Source organism: Protopterus annectens, chromosome 11.part0 (assembly GCF_019279795.1).
Source record: "Protopterus annectens isolate FY-2018-M chromosome 11.part0, PAN1.0, whole genome shotgun sequence".
Lineage (NCBI taxonomy): Eukaryota > Metazoa > Chordata > Ceratodontiformes > Protopteridae > Protopterus > Protopterus annectens.
This window is the reverse complement of record NC_056745.1, coordinates 691,615,120-691,639,865: the sequence shown is the minus strand read 5'-3', so window position 1 is coordinate 691,639,865 and position 24,746 is coordinate 691,615,120.

Here is a 24,746-nt window from a genome sequence, read left to right as displayed (position 1 = left end):
AAGGTACATGAATTGCATGCACTTCTGGATGTCCATCCCCTGAGATTCTCTGTTTATCTGAAACCTGGTTAAAACCTAACACTAAAGACAATGAAGTGTTACCACCTGGGTACAACATGCACAGACTGGATCATGCTTCGAGGAAGGTGGGTGGGGTAGCTGTACTCTATAAATCTGAGTTGAATGTCACCATAGATGTAATACAACCACCTCAGATTAATAACTCAGAGATTCTTGCCACCAAATTGCAACTTAATAAAAATAAATGCATTAATATCATCTGTATGTACATCCCCCCAGGTAACAATATATCTACACTTGAAGATATCCTGCACTGGCTATCATGTCACTACCCCCAAGAAACCCTACTACTTGGAGACTTTAACATAGACTGGGGCACCTGTTACTCAGAATCCCCAACCACTCATATTAACCTGCATGCATTTACACAAATTATATCCACCCCTACCAGGATAGGTAAACCCAACCAAAAAGAAAGCATACTTGACTGGGTACTCATAAATAGTTACCCCCCAACTGTACACCTCTGGTACTCTCCTTGATGGCCTAAGTGACCACATTCTCACATATGTAATTAAGTACAAAGCCATTAATTCCCAACAACCATTACTCAGAAAGTTTAGAAACAATAAAAACATTGACCCTGCCAAATTCTAACAAGAACTAAACTCATGTAATTGGTCTATTCAAAAACACCTCCCCTTAGAGGAAGCAGTAGCATACTTTAACAACAAATTCCTTGAGATCCTTGATTTGCATGCACCTGTTCATTCAAAGAGAACCAAGGCAAAAACTGCGCCATGGCTTTCTAAAGAGTATAAACTCAAAATTACCCTTAGAAACAAAGCATGGGCTTTATGGCGTTCTTCTAAAGACCCCCAAGATCACATTAAATACAGGCAATCCAGGAACGAAACCAAAAAAATCAATTTTACAAGACAAAAAAACAATACTACTGTAATTTACAGACAGTAAATCAAAATAACCCTCAGAAGTTTTGGGCAGGTTTAAATAATCTACTACATCCTGGACAAACTTCAACACCAATCCCTGCTGCTACTATTGATAAAACCCCTGAAGATGTTTCTGACAGTTTTAACCGATTCTTTACTGAGACAATTCAAGCCCTACAAAGCCAACTACCTCCTAGCTCCCCTGGTCCTGAAAGTAGCACCCCTAGAAACCTACTCGCATTCAGCTTCCAGCCAGTCACCTCTTCACTTATCCGTACCTTGATCAAAAAATTAAAACCCACTACACTTTCTGCTGATCAACTCCCTGCCGAATACCTACAAAAATCAGCTGATGCTATTGCTTACCCCGTCTCAATACTAATCAATCAAACCATAGTAGAAGCTAAAATTCCCACCATCTGGAAAATATCCTATGTAATCCCACTTCACAAAGGAGGCAGCTCTACTGAATTCTCCAATTATAGGCCAATAGCTATACTCTCTCCACTTGCAAAGATTATGGAAAAATGTATTCATAGACAACTCATGCACCACCTAATCCAGAATCACCTTATGGCAGACACTCAACATGGCTTCTGTCCTCATCACAGCACTACTTCAGCCCTCCTAGCCTTTACCAACACCCTAAACCATAATCGCAACAATAATTATATATCCTCAGCCCTCTTCTTGGATCGTTCTAAGGTATTCGATATGGTTGATCACCAACTTTTAATCCACGCCCTGCAAACATTCTGTCTAGATACTAGAGCCCTTCAATGGTTTCAATCCTACCTGAATGGTCAACAGCAGGCTGTCCTCTGGCAGAACAAACTCTCTAACCTTCTACCTAACACCCTTGGAGTACCACAAGGCTCTATACTAGGGCCCTTGCTGTTCTCCATCTTCATAATGACCTTTATACTGTCATCCCAAAAGTCAGCTGTATCCAATATGCTGATGACTCTACTCTGATTTGCTCAGCCACATCTCCAATAGAGTTCTGGTCAGCTACCCAGACCACCTTTAATACAATAGAAAACTGGCTTTTTGAATGTCGTCTGATCCTAAATCCCAAAAAAACTAAAATGCTGTTATTTTCACCAACACTATAGGTCTACCGCTTTCACCTTTACCATAAATTCAAATGATGGCACAATAATCTCCCCTGACCCCTCTTCAAAACTATTAGGTGTCATCATAGACAATAATCTAAAATGCAACCTACATGTTAACCAAACTATCAAAACCATCAATAAAAAACTAGGGTCACTTTACAGAATAAAAGCCATCCTAACCCCTCCAGCTAAAATTGCCATAGCTCGCTCTCACCTTCTTTCAGCTCTTCTGTATGCATTCCCTCTACTCTCAAAATTAAACAAGACTGTCCTTAACAAACTCTCAATTTGCTACAACCACATTGCCAGGTTTGCCACTGGGCTGCCTTTTAGGACACATCATTGCATCAATCTAAATCAGCTTGGGTGGCTTGAACTATCCAGCCTAATCCAGTATAACCAACTGATTATGGCCTATAAAATCCTCTAGAATCCGGACAATACTCCTGCACTTAAAAATATTATCCTACACCACTTTGATCCTCTAACAAACTACTAATTCAGACTAGTAAAATTAATAACACAGCCGGTGACTCTCTCTCTTTCAAACTCTGTAAGTAGATCCTGGAACTCTCTTCCAGCTGATATTACCTTACTTTCCACCTTAGGTCAATTTAAAACTAGACTCAAACAACATTTGTCACTTAACTGGCTATGTAAATGTATCAAGCCTGGCTAACTCTCTTTCTAGAATGTGTAAAAATCTGTTAACCAGTTTACTGTGTAATTTACTTTAATCCTGACTTGTGCTCAGGATTAACTCTAACCTGTGGAACTTGTTTAACTTGCTTACTTATGTAATCTCTGTAAATAGTCTGTTTGTAATATGTAATGCTGGTATTATGTAATGTTGTATCTGCTTACCCTTGGAGCTTTTGTCCCCAGGCCCCCGCTGAAAATGGACATGCATCCAGTCGGACTATCCCGGTCAACAAATGTAAAATAAAAATAAATAAATAAATAAATAGTATTACAAAAATTGTACATGAGGGTAAAGGCAACAAAGTAGTTTCAGATATTAGTGATATTCTTGGTGCTTTTAAACATCATTACTCTAATCTTCAAACCAGTATTCCTCTTAACACAAATTCTACAGCTATAGAAATAAACTTAGCTAATATAAACAAATTACCAGAGAAAATAAAATTAGACTAGCAACAACAAATTTCATTAAAAGAGATAGTTCATAGAATTAAGCAAAGCAAAAATAATAAAGCTCCCGGAATTGATGGAATCATAAATGAAATATATAAATTACTACCAATTTCTGCCTTAACTTTATTTCACAATGCACTAAATGTAATTCATTCTCAATATTTTGTTCCTCCCTCTTGGAGATATTCTCTAATTACTCCTATTCTATAGGAAAATAAAAATTCAACTTTGTGCAGTTTTTATAGACCTATTTCACTTCTTAACAATGATTATAAAATCTTTACATTCATCTTAGTAAATAGGATCAGGAAATCCTTAATAAACATCATACATGAAGATCAAACAGACTTCATTTACAACAGACAAACTCACGACAACATTCAAAGGATTCTTACTCTTATGGATGTTATTAATAGAGATAATCAAGAGGCTCTTTTAATTGCCCTTGATATTGAAAAAGCGTTTGACACATTACAGTGGGACTTTCTTTTTAAATCACTAGAAATTTTTGATTTCCCCTCACAATTTATACATTTAATAAAAAGTCTATATAGTAACAACCATGCTTATGTAAAACTTGGTCCATTTACTTTGGAAGCCATAAAAATTACCAAATGAACAAAACAGGGCTGTCCTTTGTCTTCTATTTTATTTGCCTTAGCCATTTAAATATTTGCTATTACTATCCGTCAATCCCAAAAAATAACTGGTATTAAAATACATGGACAATTCAACTCTAAAATCATGCTTTTTGCAGATGGCATTCTTCTAACTTTAAGAGTTTCAGAAGAATCTCTTAAATAATTAGATTTACAAACTACTAATTTTTATCTTAATTCAGGTTTAAGAACAAGTAACAAAAAATCTAGATATAAACTAATAATCCTAAGGTGAACACTTCACCAGGCAGCAATGACACCAATGTAGTCAAGTTGAACTTTTATTTAGCGATTTTGTCAGATAAAATGACTTCCTCAGAATACAGCCTATTTAAAAACCACAGTTTAAATAATACCCCTTGACCAATCACTGCAATATGCATTGCACCATTTCCCTCATTTTATATCATTAATATTAATGCATACAAAATTGTATTAAAATATACATATAAAAACGATCCAAAAGTTTTAAATTGTTAAAACATTAATACAGATACTATTACATATAAATATCCAACTGTAAAACTTATAGATCCATGTATAATTCAAAACATGAACATAGATTTGAGTTTTAACAAAGGGTACAAGGAAATTGTGTCATTTAACCCTGGGGCCTGGTAAGCATTTAATTTTATTTGCCACTTTAATTCCAAAAATTCCAAAAACCCTCTACTGCCCCCCCCCGTGGCCCCATATCAACCTGTTCTACCACAAAGAATCTAAACCCATGCTGAGGGTGACTATTGACATGTTTATAAAGGACATTTTTTTGTTTAATATCATAAAGGTGTTAATAGATTCTCAATCTAAGTGCAGTCTTAGTTTTTCCCACATAGCAACTCTCACATGAGTCATATAGTGCCACATATACAACCCCTTTACTATAACAGTAACGCTTTTTCCCTGCTTTTATACTTCCAAAATTCTTAATCTTAATGCTCACAGATTCCATCATGTAAGGGCATTGGGGGCATCTTCCACACCTATAACTCCCACCTAGCTGCCCAAAATTCTTGTGTTTTCTTTCTAATAGTCCTTTTAATGAGGTGTCTTTCTTATAGACCACAACAGGTTTGTCCCCTATTTTTTCTTTGACATCAGTGTTCATATGAAAAAGTCTCCAGTATTTGTTGATAATATTCTTAATATCATAAAAATTGGAAGTAAAAGTCAATGTTAATGCATGTCCAAAACTGTGTTGCCTGATTCCCCTCATCACCTATTCGATCTGAATTATCCTTGGCTAAAAGGGGGAAAAATGCCCACTTGTCCTTTTATTTTTAACCTCAATCACAATGTCATTTATGAACATCTCAGGGTACCCTCTCTTCACTAGCATATCCTGTATAATGTCACATTCAGTTTTGAAATCATCAGGTTCAGACACCATCCTGGCCAATCTTACATATTGACCTTTTACCAAAGCCTTCTTTTGCTGCAATGGGTGTTAATATCCCTCAACAGTAGGGCCATTTTTCTATTATTATCAGATATAAGTATTTGCAATAACTCACAGACTTGTCGATTAAAGAACTGCAAAAGTTCTTTATGCAAAGGGGAATCCTTCGCTAACCCAGTCGGGTATTTCCAAAGCTGAAGTCCCTTCGGTATTTGTTCCCACTTAATACACTCCAAGAGGTATTCGTTTTCGAGTTGAAGCCTCTTGTATTTGGAAAGTAAATCTTTGAAGTTTGGGTGAGGCGCGGAATGACACCAACATGAACTTTTCGGTGGAAGAATGGTTGAAAACAGAGTTTGGTTTTGACCAAGCGAGGATCAATAAGACTAACCAGGGTTCTTTGGACCAACAACTCTTCTCTTTCAAAGATTTACTTTCCAAATACAAGAGGCTTCAACTCAAAAACGAATACCTCTTGGAGTGTATTAAGCGGGAACAAATACCGAAGGGACTTTGGCTTTGGAAATACCCGACTGGGTTAGCGAAGGATTCCCCTTTGAATAAAGAACATTTGCGGTTCTTTAATCGACAAGGCTGTGAGTTGTTACAAATACTTATATCTGATAATAATAGAAAAATGTCCCTACTTTTGAGAGACATTAATGCATTGGACTCCAGTATAAAAAAATGATTTATTGTTTGATTTAAAAAAACTTGAGTTTCAAGCTGCATTTAACCAGATTAATGTTGAATTAGCTGAATTAAAAAACAGGAAACAAAAGAAGTTGTAGAGAGACAAGGTTGATTATGTGGGGGGTAAGGCATTCCCAGTAGAGGATTTATTGGAATTTTTGGAATTAAAGTGGCAAATAAAATTAAATGTTTACCAGGCCCCAGGGTTAAATGACAAGATTTCAGTGTGCCCTTTGTTAAAACTCAAATCTATATTCATGTTTTGAATTATACATGGATCTATAAGTTTTACAGTTGGATATTTATATGTATTAGTGTCTGTATTAATGTTTTAACAATTTAAAACATTTGGATCATTTTTTTATATGTATATTTTAATACAATTGTGTATGCATTAATATTAATGATATAAAATGAGGGAAATGATGTAATGCATATTGCAGTGATTGGTCAAGGGGTATTATTTAAACTGTGGTTTTTAAATAGGCTGTAATCTGAAGAAGTCATTTTACCTGACGAAAGCGCTAAATAAAAGTTCAACTAGACTACATTGGTGTCATTGCTGCCTGGTGGAGTGTTCGCCTTAGGATTATTAAAAAATCCAGATATATGATATTAAATAGAAAACATAACACCCATTTTGATTCAAATCACATAATTGGCACATCAGTATCATCCATTAATTACTTAGGAATAACTTTGTGTGATAACATAAATACAACCGTAACCACAAATTATACAAATACTTTATCTACTATAAAATCACTAATAGAAAAATGGAACAAATTATTTTTAAATTTTGAAGACAGACTACAATTAATAAAGATGACCTTATTCCCAAAAATAAATTATATTGTTCAAGCCATTTCTATGCTTCCAAATAAAATAATATTAAACCACTTTAATAAAATCTTATTACATTTCTTATGGTTTCCAAAAAGAAATAGAATTGCTCTTAATCATCACATTAGACCCTGGGAATTGGGGGGAATAAACTTCCCAAATCTTGATTGTTATATTAAAGCTTCCTTTCTCAAATTAGCCATTAATTGGTTTGATCCTAATTTCTCTTCTGCATGGAAAACCCTTCATACAACTATTTTCTTAAATGAAAACAAATTAGCTGGTAATCTCTTAGTAGATAATCAAAATTCCAATTTATGGTATATACTAGGCATTAATTTACATATAATATTGTAAAGCATACCAAAGTAAACATAATAAATCATATTTATAGCAATATTAGAACATTTATAAACTCAAACCTAGATGTAAAACTCTGGTGGGAACTACTAATCCCCTTTAGGATTTCTAAAAATTATACCAACAGAATTCACAAAAGTGTTTTCCAAGACTGGGAATCAGAACAATTAATTTGTTGGCAACATTGCATAAAAGACTTAACAGTATTAAAGATTCATGAAATAAAAATATTTATAATATCCCAGACACAGATTGAATTATTTTACGTAGTATTCTCTCTCACGCTCAAGATCTCTGTAGAATAATAAATAACTCTTCATTTAAAACTAAACCTAAGTTGATTCTTCATATTCAAAATATGTTATACAACAATCTGAATTGGCCTAACTTAATCTCTAACCTTTACAAAATTCTAATAAACTACGAAACTATACCCAAACAAAATTTTTGGAAATTTATTGATAAAGGTCAAATTTTAAATTTGTCCCCCAGAGGTCAAATTAAATAGTCTTTTCACCATGAAATTAACTTCCAATCTCTAAATGTGGTAAATCTTTATGTGGAAATTCTTACACAGAGCTTTCTATACTCCCAACAAAGTTGCTAAACTACAATCACCTTCCACTGTTATTTGTTGGAGATGTTCTATGGTATGTTCAGCTGAATGGGAGCACATTATTTATGGCTGTAATAAAATTAATAAGTATTGGGCTGATATAGATAAATTTTGTCAGGATTTATTTTCTTATACATTTATTGTATCCAAACCCCTAATTCTATTGAATATAAATGTCATGAATACTATGATGAGAAACAATTTTATCTCCCTTTGACTATTTTAGCAGTGGCAAGAAGATGTTTAACTAGAAAATGGAAATCATCTGCACCTCCCACCTTTGAAGAGTTTCTATTATTATTATTGGAAGAACCAGCATTCACAGAAATAAAAGTCAGGTAAACTAGAATTTACCCCCGGAAATGGACTAATAATCCTTGGATTAAAGTTCTTGCCTTAATAGAAACTCTTAAAACAACACATTTTCTATAATTTTGACTGAATGCTTTTTAAATATTCTGAATGTGTATTGGTAAATGAAAAGTTTTATTATTTCTTTTTTGTGAAATATTTCTCATATTAGGCCAAGTGTAAACATTGTATATAGTTATTTAATCAAAACTTACATTAGACTGTCTGTAATATTTTCATGTGTTTAAATTTAAAAAAAATATTTGAACAAAAAAAAAAAAAAGGAAAAAGCAGTGAAAAGGACAAATTAAATAAGTGGATTAATGGCTTAATGGATAAACTCATCTTGGCAGCAACTCATGCAGAGGTTGAATCCCAACTTCATGCATAAAAAGTAAAGTCAAATCACTTGATTAGCAGCTGAAAAAGAAAAAAAGAAAGAAAGATCATTAGGGACCTTAAAGAATACACTAGGGTGAAGCAATCCACCTTAAGGTCTCCTTCAAGTGTAAGTAATATCTCGCAAGATCATCAGTCTAGTGAAGAAAGTAGATTAAGAAAGAAGGACGAAGTTCAGGAACAGAATGCAGAATTTAATTCAGTGGAGCTTTTTTAAACACGGAGGTCTCAATGACGGCAACAGAAACATAAGGGGACAAAATATCATTCTTTTTCATCCAGTAAGCAAACAAGACTGCTGAAGATGAGTCCGTATCCTACAATATTAACCATGTTTCATCAGGTAACATGGGCACAAACAGCAGGAGGAATATTAGAGGTTTCTGATTTAAAATGCCACCAGCAATTCAACAAACAGACTTTGCATCCTCACAGGAGGTAAATCCTTTGGAATATAGAATATTTAACAGATAGATTTTGACTCGAGAAATTTTTCTTTAAAGGTTTTTCCTTTATTCCTTCTGCTAGATCTAATCTAGTACACACTATTATTGACTTAAAAGGTTACAGAAGAAATTTGATCTTAAGAGTGTTATTTAAAGACAGTAATGTAACCCATAAGGGTGATTTTGTTGTAACAAACACCTTTAATCTGTCTATGCATACTATTATTAGAACTTTAGAAGAACGTTGGGAACAAGACGTTAGAGCTGTTTTGAAACAGAAAAGTGATAAAACCTTTTTTAATTTAATTTCAGTAGAGAGACAAAGTCTCAAACAACTTAAGTAATGATGATAAATGCAGCAAAATTAGGGCGACTGTATGGTAGAAACCAAATCTCCCGATAAAAATTAGACAATCCAATACATGAAATGTACAAAGTCAGAAATGGCTGTATACATGACTGATAAAATCAAAATATTTATTCATCATCTTCTTTCGGCTGTTCCCATTAGGGGTCACCAGAGCAGATCACATGTTTCCATTTCTTCCTGTTCTCTGCATCATGTTCTGTCACACCAACCACCTGCATGTCCTCTCTCACCACATCCATAAACCTTATCTTAGGCCTTCCTCTTTTCCTGTCATCTGGTAGCTTCATCCTTAGCATCTTTTTCCCAATATACTCAGCATCCCTCCTCAGCACATGTCCACACCAACATAATCGTGCCTCTCTGGCTTTGTCTCCAAACCTTCCAACCTGGGCTGACCCTCTAATATACTTATTCTTAATCCTGTCCACCCTTGTCACACCCAGTGCAAATCTTAACATCTTTAATTCTGCCACATCCAGCTCAAACTCCGGCCTTTTTGTCAATGCCACTGTCTCCAACCCATATAACATAGCTGGCCTCACTACCCTCTTGTAGACCTTCCCTTTCACTCTTACAGGTACTCGTCTGTCACAAATCACTCCTGACACTCTTCTCCACCCAATCCATCCTGCCTGTACTCTCTTCTTCACCTCTCTTCCACACTCACCGTTACTCTGAACTACTGACCCCAAGTATTTAAACACATCCACCTTCGCCACCTCTACTCCTTGCATCCCCACCATTCCTCTATCCTCCCTCTCATTCACACACATATATTCTGTCTTAGTCCTGCTGACCTTCATTCCTCTTCTCTCTAGAGCATATCTCCATCTCTCCAGGGTCTCCTCCACCTGTTCCCTACTCTCACTACAGATCACAATGTCATCTGCAAACATCATAGTCCACGGGGACTCCTGTCTGATCTCATCTGTCAACCTGTCCATCACCATTGCAAATAAGAAAAGGCTCAGAGCTGATCCTTGATGTAACCCCACCTCCACCTTAAATGCATCCGTCACTCCCACTGCAGACCTCACCGCTGTCACACTACCGTCGTACATATCCTGTACCACTCTTACATACTTTTCTGACACTCCTGACTTCCTTATACAATACCACAAATCCTCTCTAGGCACCCTGTCATATGCTTTCTCTAAGTCTACAAAAATGCAATGCAACTCCTTCCAACATTCTCTGTACTTCTCCATCAACACTCTCAGAGCAAAGATCGCATCTGTAGTGCTCTTTCCCGGCATGAAACCATACTGCTGATCACTAATCATCACATCCCTTCTTAACCTTGCTTCCACTACTTTTTCCCATAACTTCATGCTGTGACTGATCAATTTTATCCCTCTGTAGTTACTACAGCTCTGCACATCACCCTTATTCTTAAAAACGGTACCAAAACACTTTTTCTCCATTCCTCAGGCATCCTCTCACTTTCCAACATTTCATTAAACAATCTGGTTAAAAACTCCACTGCCATTTCACCTAAACACCTACATGCTTCCACAGGTATGTCATCTGGGCCAACAGCCTTTCCATTCTTCATTCTCTTCATAGCTATCCTTACTTCCTCCTTGCTCATCCATTGTACTTCATGATTTACTATCCCTACATCATCCAACCTTCTCTCCCTCTCATTCTCTTCATTCATCAACCCCTCAAAGTACTCTTTCCATCTCCTCAATACACTCTCTTCACTTGTGAGTATGTTTTCCTCATTATCCTTTATCACCTTTACCTGCTGCACATCTTTCCTAGCTCGGTCCCTCTGTCTAGCCAATCAGTACAGGTCCTTTTCTCCCTCCTTAGTGTCCAACCTTTCATACAACTCTTCATATGCCTTATCCTTAGCCTTCGCCACCTCTCTCTTTGCCATGCACCTCATCTCCTTATACTCTTGTCTACTGTCTTCATCTCTCTGACAATCCCACTTCTTCTTTGCCAACCTCTTTCTCTGTATACTCTCCTGTACTTCCTCATTCCACCACCATGTCTCCATGTCATTCTTCCTCTGTCCAGATGTGATATCAAGCACCTTTCTAGCCGTCTCTCTTACCAGCTCTGCTGTAGTTTCCCAGCTATTTGGTAACTCTTCACTGCCACCCAGTGCCTGCCTTAACTCATCCCTGAACTCCACCTCACAATTACCCTTTTTCAATTTCCACCACTTGATCCTTGGTGCTGCCCTCACACTCCTCCTCCTCTTCTTGATAACCAACGTCATCCTACAAACCACTATCCTATGCTGCCTAACGACACTTTCTCTGGTCACCACTTTACAGACTCCAATCTCCTTCAAACTGGCCCTCCTACATAAGATATAATCCACCTGTGTGCATCTTCCTCCACTCTTGTATGTCACCCTATGCTCCTCCCTCTTGTTAAAATATGTATTCACCACAGCCATGTCCATCCTTTTCACAAAATCCACTACCATCTGACCTTCTGCATTCCTTTGTTTAACACCATACCTACCCATCACTTCCTCATCCCCTCTGTTCCCTTCACCAACATGCCCATTAAAATCTGCTCCAATCACCACTCTCTCACCCTTGGGTACAGTCATCACCACTTCATCCAATTCACTCCAAATTTTTTCTTTCTCATCCATTGCACACCCAACTTGTGGAGCATACGCACTAACAACATTCATCATTACACCATCAATTTCCAGCTTCATAAACATCACTCTATCTGACACTCTTTTCACCTCCAAAACACTCTCAGCATACTGTTCCTTCAGAATAACTCCTACACCATTTCTCCTCCCATCCACACCATGATAAAACAATTTGAACCCACCTCCGATACACCTAGCCTTACTCCCATTCCATCTGGTCTCTTGCACACACAATATACCAACCTTCCTTCTGTCCATCATATCAGCTAGCTCTCTCCCTATAGCTGTCATACTGCCAACATTCAAAGTTCCGACCCTCACTACCACAGTCCTAGACTTTCTCCTCTCCTCCTGCCTTTGGCCATGTCTTCCACCTCTTCTCCTCCTTCGGCTAACAGTAGCCCAATTTCTGCCAGCACCCTGTAGGCTAACAGTAATGGTGGCAGTCATTATTAACCCGGGCCTCGACCGATCCAGTATAAAAATTTTTCTTGGTGACTGCATGAAATGTTTTGGCGAAGTTTTACACTGGATGCCCTTCCTGACGCAACTCTCCCCATTTATCCGGGCTTGGGACCAGCACAAAGAAATGCACTGGCTTGTGCATATTTATTGTAGAACAAAAATGCATAAAACACATGGACAAGCACTTCCATGTGAATTATGGTGCTTCCTCAGATCCTTGTATAGTAAATAGTAGCTCATTCACATGAATTAAATGTAAAACCTAACCAATCAAATACATTGAATAAAAAACTTTATCCAATAGAATAAGACCATAGTAATACTGTAGTAATAGTAGTATGTAATACTGTAATAGTAGGACTGTAACTGCTTTACAGAATTCAATATCAGTAGTATGTAATACTGTAATAGTAGGACTGTAACTGCTTTACAGAATTCAACATACTGATGTAATCTATCCTGCTTAATGCTCTGAAAATCTCTATCTTGTTTAATATACTGATAGTCTACATGTATATCACTGCATATTGAATTATCCTATACATATTGCCACATCTACTATTGTAAATACCTACTTTACTCTAGTAATACTTCTGTAATTTTTTGTATTCTAATTGCTTTCTGCTTTTTGAATAATCTTCTATTGAAATCCATTCATTTATTATGTATTAATATTGATTTTTAATTTGTAACTGTTTTTTTTAATTTTTAAATGTTTAATTTCAATTTTTATTTGTTGCCACTGGAGCTTTTCTCCCCGGGCCTCTACTGAAAATGGAAGTATATCCAGTTAAACTAGCCCAGCTAACAAATGTAAAATAAATAAATAAAATACAGCACTTCCTTCACATAGGAATGAAAATAGCCAATCAAATCAATTATAACAAAGCTTAGTCCAATAAAAAAAGTTTAAAAGTTATTCACTGACCAATCAGATATAACAAAAACAGTGACATCATAGGTTTATTCAGAAAAAGGAAATATTTAAATGATGAATGTAATTTAAAATAAGGTTTCAAAGATATAGAATCATTCAAACTGTAACCTTTTATCTGCCTATAAGGCAATTGTCCATCAAAATCTGTTCTCCTCCATTTTATTAACACTATTAACCATTCTAACATTTACAAAAATCATTTGCCGAACTGAAATTGTGCACCTCAATGAATATACTGACAGAAAATATCCAATCAAATCATCCAAAATGGACCTTGGGCCAATGAAAACTAACTATAAATTTATTTATTAACCAATCAGATGGTGACATCACAGTTTCATTAAGAAAAAAGGGGACAATCTAAATAATCGGTGTGACTTAAGATAAGGTTTCAGTGGTACAGAAACATTCAAGTCATAACCGTTATCTGCCTGTAAGGCAATTATCCATCTAAATTCATAAGATCATAGGAGGTTACTAGGCTAATGGTCCTAGGGCCCTTACAAGCCTAGGTAAGAGTTTATCTCCGAAAAAGAAACCTCAGTCATCACCTGTCACCTCTGTCAGTGAGGGACAAAATTGGAAACTCAGAGGCAATTTTGTGGTTTCCCATCTACTTATCAAGGTTGTGCCTGAAGAGCGTCAACGAGGTACTCTATTTGACATGTATGGGAAGTCTATTCAAGAGATGGAGCAGCCTCTGGAATAGACGTTCTCCTCCATTTTATTAATAAAGTCACCCATTCTAGCATCCGCAAAAAATACTTTGAAACTAGAATTACAAACTGGTGAAATTCATCAAACCTAGTAACATGCTTCACCAGTGCATTTTTACTGTTATCAGTTCTAGTGTCATATAGATGTTCATAAATACACTCTCGTAGAGAGTGATTGTTTTTTCCAACATAAAAATGGTGTACATGCAGTGCACATCAGTATATATATACTAAATGCTTAGTTCCACAATTGGTGTAAAAATTGTTGAAATTATAAACTTTACCTGTAGATGGATGTTCAAAAAACAGGAATTTTATCAATGCATTTGCAAAAATTACAATCCATACATGCATAGGTACCCTTAGGTTGTGATCTTACCTCATTATCAAAAGTGGTATATCTATAACATAGCATCCTTCACAGTGATTTCTTATTCTTAGATAAAAACTTAGGTTGTGAACCTACAACCTTTTTTAGTTCTTCATCAGCTAACAGTATATGCCAATTACATTTAAAAACATTACAAACAGTCTTGGAATCTGAAGAATAGAATAAAGATAAACCTATTCTGGAAGGGCAATTATCAGGAGTGATATCATTAGTTGTTTGTGGTGCAGAGAAATAGGGTCACCTTCCTACCCTGTCAATACTATTGTAAGCCAAAGATTGATCAACCTCATTCTCAGTTTAACCCCTTAACAACAGGTCATTCTTAAAAACAGATAAATCATGCTGAAAATCTTTATCCACAAAATCTAAATGTGAAATTCTCATGCCTTGCTCTTTCATTACATTTCTATGCACATAACTCAGGTTTATACTCTGTGCAAAATATGTTTCTTTCTATAATCTTTTCTAAATAATTTTGAAGCAAATCTGTCATCAGAGGTCATGTATATACAAACATCTAAAAATTCCATCTCAGATACAGAATAATTCATAGTAAAGGATAAAAAACAAAGTAGAGGTGTTCAAATAACCAACAAATTCTTCCAATTGAATCAAGGTGCCTGTCCATAGTAAAAGGATGTCATCTACAAAGTGTGTATAAAATATCTGTTCAAAAAGCTGATAACCAACAAGCACTAAAGTGTTTTTTCCAATGTGCCAATACAGTATTAGCATAACCATTGGTGCATGAGGTGCCCATGGCTACCCCTAGTTTCTGTAAATAATAACTACTTTCAAATAGAAAGGCATTGTTTAAAGGAATCAACTCTGTGAAAAGACAAATCAAATTAATTTTGCTTGATGTAAAATCAGAATGAGACGGTAGAAAATCCTTCATGTACTGTAAACCAACATCGTTTAGTATAACTGTAAAAAGTGACTTTATGTCTAGCATAACTAAATCAGTCCTGAAAGGGAGGACATCTCTTTAGAACACTGATAAATAGATGTCAGAAATTGTTTTGTGTCTCTGAGGACCATAGGAGTCTTCTTAAGAACCAATCTGATCATATTTTCAACATAGATGGATAAGGTTTCTGTAAGCCACCCCCTACCCAAAACAATTGGTCTCATTGGTGGTACAGTTGGATGCTTATGTATTTTGGGGAGACCATGTAATACTGGTATAACAGGATGCTCTACCCACAAGTAATAAAACAGCTCTTTAGTGATATATCCACTCATCAGACAGTCTTGTAATTCATTGTGCAGTTTGATAATGATTGCATCTATATCAGCCTTAGTAATCTTAGAGTAAGTACATGAGTCAATCAACAACCTATTCATACTCTCAACATAAAAATTACACTCCATAAGGATTATGGCTCCACCTTTTTCAGCAGGGCAGATCACCAAACTGTCCATTTGTTTTAATTCATTCAATGGTGAATACTCTTCTTTGATCAAATTATAAAATAAAAGACACTGTTTTGTCAGAATCATTAAATAAATTATCTAAATTGGATTCACATGCCTTCATAAATGCTTCTGACAGGGTATAATGAAGGAACAAACATACTGGGCTTCCTAAATGTGTTCCTACCCAGATCTCCTGGAAACATCAATTTCAACATCACATTTCTAGTAAAATATTTGAAATCAAGCACAACATTGGAAAAATCCTACATCTTAGTGGTTATAAAAGATTTCCCCCGGATTTACTAATCTGCTGTGCAGGACTAATCTAGTCCTGCATGGAAGTGGCAGTTTAAGAGGAGGACGGCAATGCGCCATACATATTAATGAAGGCGCACTGCCTGAGCTCCAAATCCTACACTGAGCATGGACGAGTCTAGGGGGTGTGTCTGAGAGCAGAGCTCTCAGAATAAATCATTGCCAAATGGCAAATGAAAACTTAATTTTAGTTGTGCCATAAACACTGCGCTGTTACTCTGATGCTTACTGTGATGGATTTGAAGTCTTCTTAAGACACTCAGTCTTGCTGGCTGGATTCTGCTGAAATCAACGTCTGGTTATAGTTGCATTCACAGTCTGTTGCATACAGAAACTTGCAGAATATACACTGATGAGAGAATATACTTTGCAGCACCTGTCTTTAAGAGCAGTAGCCAATAACTTTTATAATAAACCACACATACTTCTGTTACAGCTTCAGAAAATGTTCTACTTTACTTCTCATATAGTACAGATGATGTGAGAGATATAACATTTACCTCAGGACAAAATGTGTCCCTACCATTACCCCTAACATAACTAGATTTAATACAGACTTTATATATATTTTTAGTTAAACACACACCCTCTTGGTTTTGGAAAGATACTGCCTTGATGACACAAATGCTGACATATCTGTTCTTGTGCAAATGCTGATAAGTAAACTGTCTTCAAGGAAACGCCTTGTGGATTAGAAAAGCATATTCTTAAACTTTCTTAGAAAAACATGTCCTGTTGTCAGTTCTTTAAAGAAAGCAAATTACATTCTTGTCATGTCTGTAAGAAGTCAACTTTCTTGATGTGTGTGTAATACACTCATAAGCAAGTTCCTTATTTTTTAAGCCACAGTCATTTAGTATGGATGCTAATCACATATTACTAAACTCTGTTTCTGCATTTAACAAGCTTTATCTTATTCCTTATTTATGTTGCATATTTGTAGCAAAGTTACATTCAACCTTAATATCTTGTTGAGCATAATCTTACAGCAAATATAGTGCTAATTAACTATTAAGCAATGCTAACCGCAGCACAGCTCAAGATAGAAAGTGTAAGGAATGTGTAGGGGAGGCAATTCAATCTGCCTAGTGGTATACCTCTTTAAGCAGTGCCAACCTGATATAAGCAGGTCTGCTCATAGCTTAGCCTTTTCAAAACTGGCCAATCTTGGGGAAGTGTGGGAAAATGGCTGTATTTAAACCCCACAGGTGGGAATACTTACCATTACTGGTTGTAGCTTCCTACTGCAGGCAGAATGGCTGGTGTGGGTGAAGGCACTCAATTTAGACTGCAGCGCTGGGGCATCCAGGAATCAAAAATCATGGTATGGCTCCGGGTAAAACACCATGATAAGAGACTACTGCAGAGCCAGTACCAGGGCTCGCAGTATAAAATGGAAGCCTGGGACAGTCTTGCCTGTGATCTCACCAGTGCCACGGGTATACCCCGAACTGGTGAGCAGGTCAGGCACCACCATGCTGACCTGAAGCAGTGGAGGGGGGATGTACTGGAACAGTGGCTCCAGGAGTCTCGGCAGATGCCCAATGCCCCAGTACTGAGTAAGTACTCATTCTACTAAGTAGTAAATAATTGCTTAGCTTGTGTATACTATGGATAGGTATGGCTAAATATCACTGCATTTCTCTGACAGCTGCAGATGAGGGGACTGCGAACCAGCAAGCCAATGATGCTAGTTGCATTGCGAGGCAGGTTAGCAATCATTCTGCATTTACTGTCATAACAAATAAATATAAGAGCCTTAGAAAGTGTTGTACCGGTAGAAATAAATGTGTAATAGTCTGTGAATAAAGGTATAACCCCTGGAGTGCTTCTGTTTACTCTTCTCTCATATGTTGGCAATATGTTACATACTATAAATAGTACTGTTGTATCTTAAGCAGTGTCACCCACACTGTGGTATGCAGATAAAATGGGCATGATGCCCTGCATAACAATGTTGGAAGCACCACGAGGTCAGTCATATTGTACAAGTTAGGGAGACTTAGACAGAAAACAGTCGAAAGCTTTATATCAATTCCCTGATAACACAGTGTACTGTGATGTTAGCTATGATATTTTGTCACACACAGCAGAGGTTTGAACCCTGGGAGTGCTACTAAGTTGTATGCATAATCATACCTCAAAACTGTACAGATTTTGATACAATGTTCAGATAGAAAGCTGTACGCATAATTACACCCAATAGTACAGAATTTGCTGGAATGTTCAAATTGTAAGTTGTATGCATATTCATACCCCACAACTTTTTCAATCTGTCCAGCATGTCCAGATAAATGGCCCATATCACCAGCTTGGTACCCTGTTCCCCTGAAAATCCAGTGTGATGATCCAAGAAATGTAGGCAGCTGTCAATGATATATAACTGATAGTCAAACGTGTACATAGTCAGATAATGTATATGGAAACAAACCTGTCATTCTAGCACCTCACCCAAAGTGTATGACAGCAATTCTCAACATATGTTGCATTAACACCTGCAGCCTGTCACTCCTGTATGTAAGATACAGGTCACGTATATAATAATTGATAAACATACCAGTGTACAATATAAAGCCATTGTGTAGAGTAATAATATATGTAAGGGAAAGACCACTGCAGTGACTAAGAATGTTGTGAAAACTACAAGGATATATATTAGTTGTTAATTGAAATCTCTCTCTCACCCCTACCATATGTGCATAATAACCCAATGACACTCCTCAGCTGGTATGTGTATACTCCAAATTTTTGTTGGGACATATGTCCTAATGGTTTATAAATATTCACATTTGTTTCTATGCATGTGCCATGGTAAAATACACCCATATTGGTGGCCTGTTGCCATCAATGAAACCTGCATGCTCCTGTAATGGCCACTGTTATTCCATATATGCATGTGTTCTGCTTGCTCTGCAACTGTGTTAAATCTGGTGTGTTGGGTTAATGGAAATACCTATGCATGCTGTTATAACTAATCCTGAATGCTGTTGACTGTTACTAACCCATATCTGTCATGAACCTGTGACAACACAGCTCGTATGGGAAGGCCGGTCCCAGCGGACCTACCAGTCCCACCTCAACTGGCCATGGCACTGGGCACCAGCACATCTGGGGCCCAGCCTGGGACCTCCTTCTCTGTGTACCCTGCACCACTTTCAGGTGGAACCGCTGTAGGGGATGGGGCTCACTACCCCCTCGGAGTGGGCATGCAGGGGAACCTGCCACCCGTCAACAGGTCCGGGCCATGGTGTATAAGGAGCTCGATCTGGAGTATGGAGAGCGGCTACACCAGCTTGAGGGCTGAGTGGCACTATTAAAAGGTGAGCCTGCCCTTCCTACACAGCCCCCAGCACAGCCACCTTCGAGGCCTTGAAGGTGCAGTGGTGACTGCACATGGGTGGGGACCTCAGTCCCACTGTTTCTAGTTGGGGTCTCATGGGCTTGCATATTCCAAACACCCCTCCCCGTCCAAGGTGTTTACCCCCCACATGGGTCATATATCAGCCCTGTATGTGTCTTGTATGTCTTGTCTGTTAACCTACCCAACCTACCTCCCCAAATATACCTACTACCCCTCCCCAACATCCCACTCTCACCTGAAATAAAAAGGGCAATCCGTTCCCACAAAAAAATCTTGCCCCATACATAGCTGTCCATTTCACACACGTGTCCACTGGACACATGTAATCTGGTCTAATTGGCATCACAATGAATATATGTTGTCCTCACCCCTCTCCCAGGGGTTTGAGGTTCCAAATGTACCTGCAAATATAGTGTATATGTACAGCTGTTGCTGTAGAAGAAATGGGCAGCTATGGACTTTTCCTATACCCTTTCTGCACATGCCTAGCTATTTTCCCTACTGTCTTTCCCTCTTTATGCCCCATTTTTCATCACTTTCCTATCAACCCCTTTTTCTTTTCTTTTAAAGGAATTAGCGCGGGGGTAAGTGGCAGTAAACACTGTTAAGCAGCGGGTTTGCACGGGTTTGTGAAGGTTTGCATGGGGGTAAGCTATGCCTACACAGGTTGAGAGATTTGAAGCTAACTGACTGTAAGAAAACATAGGCGGAGGTTGGCATTGCTTACCGTCATGCAAACCCATACAAACCCGCTTAAAACTGCTTAAAAGTGCCTTAATCACTCTGTAGCCAATGTCCCTTGTTTTTCCCAGCAACAAAATAAACTGCCTCTCCAAGGCTCGAACCCAGGATCCTGCACTCCATACACAAAGTAATTCACCACTAAACCATGGTGGATATATATAATGTGAAGTTTTCACAAACATATCATGCAGCACAATCAGTCAGCAGTACAGGAAATGTATTATTATCACACCACACACAACCTGTCAATGTAAGAAGTCTGGACAAAGTATGCCACACTGTGGGTACAAATAGGGATATATGTCAACTAATGCTCTGACACACTTAAAATGTTGCTAGTTACACAGTTATATATATTAGAACACATATGTAGAAGGAGATGAAGTCTGAAACACAAAAGTGTTGCCACTAGTTACTGACTTCAATGCTGCGATCATCCATGACAATTGCCAAGTGAATGAGGAACAGGCCAAAATATGAGCTGAACATGCATGGACATATGGACAGATATATATCTGTAAATGTAGGCAGATAGACAGCTATATGTAGATATATATATATATTAATGTATGACTCACAAATAATCATATAACATCAATTGTACATAGACACATACATTTGTTCATATGTATGTATGTATATGTATATATATATATATATATATATATATATATATATATATATATATAGACACACACACACACACACACACAGATGTGTATACATATATATATATATATATATATATATATATATATATATATATATATATATATATATATATATGAAAACATTGGAGAACATGAAGATCTCTCCGAACACCATTATATTGGGTGACTTCAACTACCCAAACATTGACTGGGAGCACTACTCAAGCCCCAGCACCTTAGCCCAAAGATTCCTGGAAATTATAAACTCAAATGCTATGGAACAACTAGTCACCAATCCCACAAGAGGGGACAACATACTAGACCTGATCATTACCAACATGGGGACTCTATGCTCCACACCAGAAGTATATCCCTCATTGGTAAGATCAGACCATAAATTAATTTCACTGGATGTCCACATCCCGACCCCACCCCCATCCCAGAAAACCACAGTGAAAAACTTCTCAAAAGCAAACTTCTCACTTCTCAAAACCAAAGTGGAATCCTTCAAGGCCCCAGGGCCAGTGGAAATTACAGCCCAAATTGCAGAATCCTATATAAATGCATTCTACGGACATCTCCAGGAATGCATGGATCATGCTATCCCAAACAAAACCAAGACCCAATCATCCAAAGGCAGGCATCCAGTCTGGTGGACCCCTGCCATAAATAAACTGTACAACAGAAGGAGGAAGCTACGACATGCTAGAGCAAAATCCCTAATAGGGAAGGCATCTCTGATCAGTACTAGCAAAAAATTACGATCCCTCATAAAATCCTCCAAGGCCAGCTTCGAGAGAAAATTGCACAGGACACCAAAGACAATCATAAGGCTTTTTTCAGTTATGTTAGAAACCTGAGATGCAACTCCCAGACTTGTTCTGAGTTGATTCTAAACGACAAAAAATACACTGAACCCACAGACATCGCCAATATCCTGGCAGACAGGTTCAGTGCAAACTTCTCCACCCCCCCCCAAAAGAGCAAGTATCTATCCCGGCAGAGGGCTGCCTCCCAAACATCTCAGATGCTCAGGTGAAGGCTGCCCTCTCCAAAGCAAAAAACACTGCTTCCATGGGACCAGATGGCGTCCCAGGTTGCGTCCTACATGAACTACAAGAGGAACTAATCCCTCAAATAAAACACCTATACAATCTCAGCCTCACTACAGGATATGTTCCCACAGAATGGCGTACAGCAACAGTGGTCCCACTCCACAAAGGTGGAGCCTCTATGGACCCTGGAAACTATTGCCCCATAAGCCTGACTAGCTTAGTCTGCAAGGCTATGGAGAGGATCATCATGGAGCTCATAAACAAAGACATTGGGGACCTACAGACACTAGATCCTACCCAGTTCGGCTTTGTCAATGGCAGATCCTGCCTTTTGAACCTGGTTGACTTCTTTGAAACAGTCACCAAAGCCATAGATGAAGGGAAGGTAGTCCACACAGCCTATCTGGACCTTGCAAAGGCATTTGACACAATACCCCACTCGGGCATCATAGATAAGCTATCCAGCTTAAATATAACCGCCTATGTCACAAGATGGGTCGCAAACTGGCTCAAAGACAGAACCCACAGAGTGAGAGTTGCTGGAGCCATGTCAGACTCAAAACCGGTCACAAGTGGCATCCCACAGGGTTCTGTCCTGGGACCACTCTTGTTCGGTATATACTTTTCCGAGGTACAGGCAAACGTGGGAGGACTATGGCTCACCAAGTTCACAGATGACTGCAAACTGGGCGCCATAATCAACTCTCCAGCTGACACAAACATCCTTCAAAAAGGTCTCACAGAGACAGATAACTGGTGCCAGCACCATGGTTTAAAGCTAAATGCCAAAAAATGTATAGTCATACCCTTTGGCAAAAACAATGTGCCCACAAATTACCACATAGGCGGAAACCCATTAAGTACAGAGAAAGTTATTAGGGACCTGGGGACCCAAGTTGATAGCAATCTCTCCTTTGAAAACCACATTGCCAAAGTGGTTAGAAAGACCTTCTACATAGCCCACCTCATCACGAAGGGTTTCACATCTAGATCAAGAGAGGTAATCGTGCCTTTATTCATCCCTCATCAGGCCCATCATAGAATACAATGCCCCTTTTGGGATGTACCTTACCCGACACCTGCAGCAATTAGAAAGACCCCAAAAGTATCTCACCAAGAGGATCAAGGGTCTCAAACAGATGCCATATGCTGCTCGGTTAAAAACTCCAGCTCTACTCAGTTGCATACCGCCTACTTGAGGCGATCTATGCCTGACATACAAAGCTATGTCAAATCCAGAATTAATGGACATGCTCCACCTCAGTAAATCTAAATCCCTTAGAGCCACACGCTCGAGGGACTTGAACCTCAGCACAGAAATAAATAGAACTTGCTGGAGGGACAGGTTCATAACCCCGAGGCTCCCTTCGCTCTGGTATAGAATTCCAGTTCATGTGAGGCAGAGCACCTCACTGAATCTCTTCAAGAAGAATCTCGATAAGTGGATGGGGGATCGTAGGTTTGTCCCAGGGATTACTCCCGTGTCACTATTAGACAGAGGCACAGTAAACTAAACCTTAAAAAGGGCACAGTATACTCAAATTAAGGGGTGGCGTAAGCCATACAGAATCGGGCTAGGCTTATAATTGCCACAGGGCAGATAGCCTAGTATGAACCTATGAACCTATGAACCTATAGATATAGCTATATGAGATATATATAGGTACATACACATATACTCCCACAAAAGGTATCAGTAGCCGTACATATGTAGAAGTAGTGTGGAAGTACTGGGTGCATAGTATATCCCTCAGCCACAAGCCCTTCAACTGCCACCTGTGAAATGTGTAGTGTGGCAACCATTCCCACAAATGAGAATACTGACATTAAACATATACCCACCCACAATTCAAAGGACATGACACGACACACAGGTATGCATGCACAAATAACCGTTATTCATGTACTATACAATAATGTATGCTAGTACTGACACCACATAAGGTTTGAAATATGTAATCAGTTATGAATGCAAGGCCCACACAAAAGAGTAGAAGCAATGTGTATATATACCATACTATGCTGTCCAGGCCAAGGCCTTCAATTAGTACAACAGTAGAAACAGGATTTGTCTTCAGGATACGTAACATTCAACAATTACAGATGTAGTTCAGCAGCCCCCAATTACACCCTGTAGTCAAGCCCTAGGGGGAAAAGTAGCACTTGTGTTAATGTTACAGTATCTTCTACATAACATTGCTTAACCTAACATCTCACTATCATACTTAATGACCCTCATCTTAATAGTTATATCCCTGAAAAGGTGTCATAGCCTAGGTTAATGGCATAGAACCCCCCATAAAAGGCTGTACGAGGGCAAGGAACACTGTGTACCACACACTTACCTCTGGAATGTACAAGGGCACATAAGTGTTCTCCAGCTGTTGCCCCCATATATATGGACTTGGCCCAACAGTTGGTGTGGGAGTCCATGACATGACTGGGATGATAGCAGTAATGCTAGCAGTAAATAATGATAGGCCATTACCTAACAACCCTTCCTGTATCACAGCAGGACAAAGACTGGCATATATGTGGAGGACAGAGGCAGGAACATAGGGCCATATTTGGATTATTGCTGTTACACACCCTGGAAATTGCTGGTGTTACAGGATTTGTTGCAGCATACCTTTATGCAGGGATACGACATTGAAATAAAAATGGATGTAGCCATGTACTGA